The 7,456-nt window shown below is 33.7% G+C and overlaps 1 non-coding gene across 1 annotated transcript; it reads right to left on the bottom strand.

Moving 5' to 3' along the window:
• Positions 1-904: 904 nt before the first annotated feature.
• On the bottom strand, positions 905-975 carry TRNAG-GCC. The gene has a single exon. It is a non-coding gene; the product is annotated as a tRNA-Gly (tRNA).
• Between the last annotated feature and the right edge of the window lie 6,481 nt (positions 976-7,456).

Here is a 7,456-nt window from a genome sequence, read left to right as displayed (position 1 = left end):
ACCGCCAGAGTTCTGCTGCATCGCCGCCAGGTTCGACAGAATATTCCACGACGCAACAAGTATGTAGAAATAATGATTGTAAATATAAAAAAATAAATGAAAAATTCAAATTTTATGATTTAAAAAGATGCCCGTTAGTTGTTGATTTAACATTTTCTTGATATATGTACTTTCCAAAGTTGTAAAAATAACATGGTCTTCGTTTGCGATAATTTTCTTATTATTTTCTAAATCAGCTTTTATACAAATTTTTTTAAAGCAGCAAAAAAATTGAAAACCTTTATGCTTTCATGGTTTTTAAGCTGTTTATATTTCATGATTGTTGTGATTTAGATCTCGTTTGGATCCTACACTCCTTTTGCATAAGTTGGTAAAGAAACAGTTATTGAAGAAACATAGTTCTTAAAATAATTATTTAAGAAAACTGATAGTTGTTTTGTTACCGTATTTCAAAATAAAATTATCCAAAATAAAATTTTTGGCTTCATTTGAGACGGTTTTCTTATAGCTTTTCAAAGTAGTTTTTTTCTGGTACAAAATTTATAATTAAAAAAAATTATATTAAAAAAAATCCCAAACAAAACCTTAATTTTAAACTAATAAATTCTATATGAAAAAATAACAAATAAATTATGAGTATAAAAAAAATAAAAAAATTATAACAATTTGAAAAAAATTCAATTGCCAAATCATTAAAAGAAATAATTCACTTGACAAATTGCTAACGCCATGTTGATAATTGGGACAAATTTAATTGTTAAGAAATTCGTTGAACAGACTTAAAAATTAAACTCTGCGGGCTTAAATTAATTGAGTAATTAGCAACTCTAACTATATAAAGGCGAACCAATTACTGAGTAAAACGTAATTAAGCGAGTGATAAAATGTGTTATTAAACTGTTAGTGCACCAGCCGGGAATCGAACCCGGGTCTGTACCGTGGCAGGGTACTATTCTACCACTAAACCACTGGTGCGATTTTAATTGAATTGTATTTCTTTATATATATTATTAGAATAACTTATACAATAATTTTGGATAGTTGCACAGTAAATGAACTGTTATGGGTATTACATACATTTTAATTTTAATTAGGATAATAAATCTCTTATAATTATCATAATCCCATAAATTTAATTATGAAACATTGCTTTTCATAACATAATATTTTTAAAAAGTTGGATTAAAGTTTTTGTCAAATATAAATAAGGGTTATACGAAAATTAAATCTATGAAAAAAAGTTGAGAAAATTTTGATTTGATTAAATTTGAATTCGTACAAGTGTTTATATTAATGCAGGTTCGTGAACTTGAGACAAATTAATCCATAATTAGAACCTAAATCTATGAATGATTGTGAGAGCGAGTGACCGAGATCTATGATAATTGGTTTGTTTGCGAGCTGGTGTTAAGTTGGAAGGATTTTGTAGTGGGAGGCTGGCTAGACGTTGTGGTCAACTCGTAATGAGACTTGTATCATCACGACGGTACTTTTGAGTATGCGAAGGTTGATGGGGTAAAATGTTGAGGTATGCATTGGTAGGACAAGTAGGAGGGCCCTAGGTGAGGGAAAATTATTACATCTGGCGTCCGGATTTATTCGGAGGAGAATCCGGAAGCGTCACGTCACCCGAACCCCGATGCATCCGGGTGGGTCTGGGTGACGTGGCGTGTCCGAATTCGCCTCCGGACGGTTCGGACGCCAGACGTAATAATTCGCCCTAGGTGAGAGTCTTCCTATATCTGAGCTTGGATGAGAGGATAATAGCTTTGAGGTTAGAACTAGTGACTGAGGTAGTGGTGAGTGGAGATCTGCTTGCTTGATAAATTATTCTTGGCTCGCTCTTCCTAGGGTTTCTAAGAGAACTCATCTTGAGGTCAAGCCAGTATCTTTGTTATGATCCAACAACTATCTGTTAAAATACTCGTGAAAACATTTTTGCGTACACATAACTCATAATCAAGTGCATAATGAAATTATATCAATAAATCAAGTTGAAATTTATTTTTTTTCTTTATTTTGTTAGATTTATACCTTCATAGAAAATACCTTATAGAAGAAATTAAATTACATCATTATTTCATACTAAAAAAATACAAAAAAAAACTATCTAAAAAAACTTAAAATTTAAAAATTCGTCCATCTGTTAATTAAGAAGTTAAATTACATCATTATTTCAACAAAAAAAAAAAACTAAAAATGACTACCTCAAAGAAATCTTAAAATTTAAACTTTTGCCCACCTATTGAATTCAAAGGTACGTATATAATTCATCACAATTAATTTTTTAATTCATTTGTTAAATATTCTTTAATAAAGTTGTCCATTCATATAAATAAATATAATAATAAGATAATTGTTAGCCTTAACTTAAAAACTTCCATAAAATCTCCTTAAGAAATTAAATAATATAAAAAAAGCAACATAAAATCATAAAATAATTTGAGATGATCACATAAAATTCTAGTACTAATCTTCTATTTAATTTTGTATTAAAAACTATCAAATAATATTTTGAATTAATATACCTTTCGGAATGTAAAGAAGAACTTACGAGAATTCAAAGACTAATGCTTTAATGTATTTAAAAAAAAACAAAGAAAAAAAATAGAGAATGATCAATGATTTTATCGAGCTCGGTTCAAATTCGAGCTAGCTTGAAATGGAACTGAACCTAATCAAAATCGAATCAATTCGAGTCATAACCTAATTCGGAACAAGTCTATGTAAGTTCGAGTCTATTCGAGCTGGTATTAATTATTTCAGCTCGAAATTGACACCTTCACACCCCTAATCTCACCCACCTATTTTATATCATAAATGGAAATTAAATTATGTATGAATTCCATTGAATGTTTGTAAAGTTTATGCGGTCTCACTTGTGAGGATGTCGAATTTTTGTAATTAGTGGAGTCATATATGTTAATTTATTTCCTATTTTCCAATAAGCAATTTTGGACCTCCTAAAGCAGATTTTATATTATTTTATCTTATTTTGTGTTCAAAATTAATTTATTTTAATAATTACAAATCTGTCTCTCTCTTTCTCATTAGAATTATTACTTGCGGTCACCAGACCGTCTGGAGGCGAATTAGGATGCTCCACGTCACCTAATACACAGTACCGATACACAATCAAATAGTGACGTGACGCGTTCTGATTGACCTCTTGACAGCATCCGATAACCACATGTAATAATTTCTTCTTTTCAGAGACCAATAACATAGGTGTCTGAATACGTTCATAGACCAATAACCATGCACCACGTCACCTATGTTTTTTTAAATAATAATAAATTTATAGACAAAAATAATTTATTTTCTTGAAATAATAATACTTATTATTTAAAAAATAAAATAACCTAAACATTCTGATGTATTGATATAGAAAAACATAGGCTTTGTTTGCATAGTTTTTTTGTTGATTTTTAAAATAACTTTTGAGTATAACTTTTTGAACTAAAATGTTTTGTATTAGAAAGAAGTAAGAAAGTTGTCCCAAACGAATCTATGGTATACCTATTTTTATTTCAAGGAGGTTACATCAATTGGTCTAAAGTAGGGGGTCTAATTGAGTCATGCATGTTTGTGAGCTAGCTTGAGCTTGGCTCGATAAATACCTCGTGAGTCTAGCTCGGTGAGCTAATGAGACAAGCTTGAGCTAGCTAATCCTAACTCGGTTTTTTTTTTTTTCTTTTTAATTTGGTAAGCAATTTTTAAAATCCTGACTCGATTTGTTAGCTTGTGAGCTGGCTCATTAAAAAATATTAATATAAAATGCATTTAATATATAATAGTATATAAGAATTTAAATATAAAGTTGTTAAAAATATTTCAAAAAAATATCTCACATATTTATATCAAATTATTTTGTTTATTTCCCTTAAAAAAATTTATTATTTCTATCATTTTATTATAATAATTATTTTCTCTCTTTCATAATAAATGAACTAGATTATGAGCCAACTCAAACTTATAGAATTAACTCGAGCTCGGCCTCAAATTTGATCAATTAATCAAGCTTAATCTCAAATAAGAGGTGGCTCTAGCTTGACTTCTCGTTAATTAAGTAGAGCCTTATTACAATTCCAAAGTTCATTTCCTTGGCTACAATGCAATAAATATACTAACTTCTCTTTTCACACCTGATACATCCTTCTAACTTTACAGATATTTTCCATTTCAGGAAATTAGATCACTTCATAAATGGAAGCTGAAGCTTCAGCCTCATTCTGCTAATGGTCAACCATTAATGGAGTTATTGTTTTTTTTTTTTTTTTTCTTATGATGGAGTTATTGTACTTCTCAATCACAGAAGCCCAAATACTTTGTCCCCTTTAATGCGAGGTCTAGTACGCAGCTTATTTAGGTCAGTTGATTGGTAGCTAAGCTTTGAATATCAATTAAGAGATTATGAATTTGGGCATTGCATATGTGACGTGTGTGTTAGTTTATCTTAATTGGCCTAAATGTCCAAAAAAAAAAAAACACAAGGTCAGGCTCTAACAAAAAATTATTCTGTGCGGATCCTGGAAGGCATCTGGAGACCAACTAGAACGTGCCACATCACTTTTTTGCTCGATACTGCTATGTATCGGGTGACATGATGCATTGCATTCTGATTGAACTCCGGGCCGTTCGATGTCTGCACAGAATAATTTCTCGGTTCTACCACTTCCATTGTATGGCAACTGGAACTATTATTTCTACATTCTATTCACTATGTTTACACTTTTGTTTTAGAATGATGAGCGACGGGTCGTCTCGTAATGGCGAGAGAGACGCTAAAAGTTAGTGTGAGAGAATGAAAACGGACATGCATATTGAATGTCTGATGAGCTTAGTACTAAAATTATGATAAAATATGTGACTTGAATTCGTCATATTTGAGGTAAATTCATCTCCTTCAACCAACGAGTTCTAAATCCTTTCACTCACAACCTTTACTCTTTTTTTTTTTTGGAACGGGATATCCACGCCACTACCACCCCAAAAGGGCGCTTGGAGGCGTGACTAATTCTCGACTGACCTAGAAGAGGCAGCCATCATAGAAATCTCCCGGCCTGCACTTGATTGGATCCCACTCAAGAGATGCTAACGCTCGAGGAAATCGAGCACAGGTTGGGGCTTCCCAACTGTACTCCCCCACACCTTTACTCTTTAAGTTTTGTTTTTGATTTTTTCACTCTTTTTGTCCACACCCTATAGCTTTCTTTGCTTTTTACCCCTTTGTCAGAGCAGTTGTTTGGCCCTTACAGAACAGATGCGACGTCCAAACCACCTCTCACCAACACTTTTATTGAAAGAATGAACAGAATAATATACCAGTTCTTATCAACAATACTGTCAAGAAAAAGAGAAAAAAATTTCTTTTTTTTCTGCCAAATTTTCTATTCAAATGATGTAGCACAATCTAATATGTAAACAAATATTACTGATAGAAACTTTCGTTAGCAAGCCTGCATCAAAGCTATTCAGCTGGTCCTTTCAGCCAACAACTCAGTTGGATTTTTTTTTTTATCAGAGTTAGTAGGAGAACTGCTCCCCTCACCCACTAGAAAACAAAGAAGAAACACAGAATTTGTCAAACTGGAGATGAAACGGTCAGATTATTAATGGAGACATGCAGAAAGAAAAATACAAATAATAGAAGTTTGAAGGCCGGCAGGAATACAGCAGAAAAGACATTATCGTGTTAGTTGAGAACTGAGGCTAAGGGACCTGCTTGATTGCTGACGGAGGATTGGCAACTTGCTCTGTTGATTAGCTGACCACCATTTTTATTTTTATTTTTCTGTGGCTCAGCAAGCATTTGCTTCTTTTTGGGGACGAGGATATCTACCCGGTGCCACTTCGAAGTGAGCGTTTGGCGGTGTAACTAATCCTTCGGCGGATACTAATTAACGAGGCAACCCACCGGCATTTGACCCACACTTACTTTGCCCCACTGAAGAGGCGAGGTCGTAGAAGAGGGGATTCGAACACGGGATGAGAGGTTCCTAGGGTTGTCAATATTTGATACAATCTGAAAACCAGACTCAAACCCAACCCAAAAGTTTTTGGTTAGGGTCAAACTGGATCCGAAACGGGTCGGGTTCAGGTTCAGCAAATCGACCAATTTCAAAAACAGAGTCAGGTTCGGGTTGACCCATTGACCTGAAAACTCCGAGATTGACCCCTTTTTTACCTGGTTTTGAACTGAAAATTGCATATTGACCCTTTTTTTACCCAAAAACTAGCAATTTTTAGTTGATCCCAAGTCATTCGGGTCATGTACGTCAGGTTGTCTCGGACCTGAAGTGGGTCGGGTTTAGGTCCGAAAAACTGACCGGTTTGCAAAAACGGGCTCGATTTGGATTGACTCGAATAGTGCCGGGTCAGTTCCGAATTTGACCCAAACCCGACCCGTGATCCGAAATTAACACCCCTAGAGGTTCCCAACCGTGCTCGTCACCAACCACCTTAAGCCTGTGTGGGTCAACAAGCATTTGTTGTTATATATTTTATTGATTATATAACAAGTAAACAAAAAATAGACATTTGGTTCTAAGATCTTAAGAGGAGTTGAGCTGTTGGATTGGCCAAATGGATAAGCAGAAAAATTATTTGCAGAAGATGAGAAGCATTAGTTGAAAGTCAATTGCTAAATGAGTAAGTTAGTTGGAGTAATTAGGACTTAATCAGATCAGTTAATGATTAGCTAATGAATCAATAATTGCACCATGCACAATAATTGTGGTAGCGAATCTACTCGATCGTCGCATCAGTGATGATTGTGAAATTATGTACGGGCGACTGAAACATCAATGAAAAATAAGAGGAAAGAAATTCCCCCCCCAAAAAAAAAAAAAAAAAAAAAAAAGAGGAAAGTAGTTACACACGTTGGGATGAATGATGATGATGATGATGATGATGCTTGAGTGGGGAGAAAGGTATTGAAAATTAGGGTATTACTTTAGAAGTCCACAAATGAAACTACCACAAAGTTTTAAATGGGGGCTATTACAAAGTCTATAATAGAGATTATTATAGGGGGGTAAATGAGTTGAGTCGAGTTTGAGTCACGTATAACTTTGAGTTCGGCTTGTCCAATCAATAGTAGGCTTGAATTCGAGTTTGAGCTAGAGTCAAGCTTATGTATTGATTGGCTCAAGTCAACACGTAAAAATAAACGTAAGCTTTAGCTCGATTCAAGAGCTCATCGGAGAAGCTCATCAATAATGTTGGAGAAGTTCATCGAAGAAGGTTGTAGTGGTAGCTTGCTGGAGAAGATGACATTTGCAGAAGTCTTAGCAAAAGCTCAAATCGGCTCAAGAAATCGAAAAAAAAATAAAAATAAGAAGCTTGAGACAACAATTAATGGTGCATGCACCATTTAACTCTTTTTTTTTTTTTTCTGCCAAATTTTAATTTAAAAGTTTTGAGCTGACTTGGGAGTGTACTTTTGTCAAATTTG

Source organism: Dendrobium catenatum, unplaced genomic scaffold, assembly GCF_001605985.2.
Source record: "Dendrobium catenatum unplaced genomic scaffold, ASM160598v2 fragScaff_scaffold_841, whole genome shotgun sequence".
Classification (NCBI taxonomy): Eukaryota; Viridiplantae; Streptophyta; class Magnoliopsida; order Asparagales; family Orchidaceae; genus Dendrobium; species Dendrobium catenatum.
The sequence above is the reverse complement of the archived record's forward strand: the minus strand, read 5'-3'. Positions and strand labels throughout refer to the sequence as shown.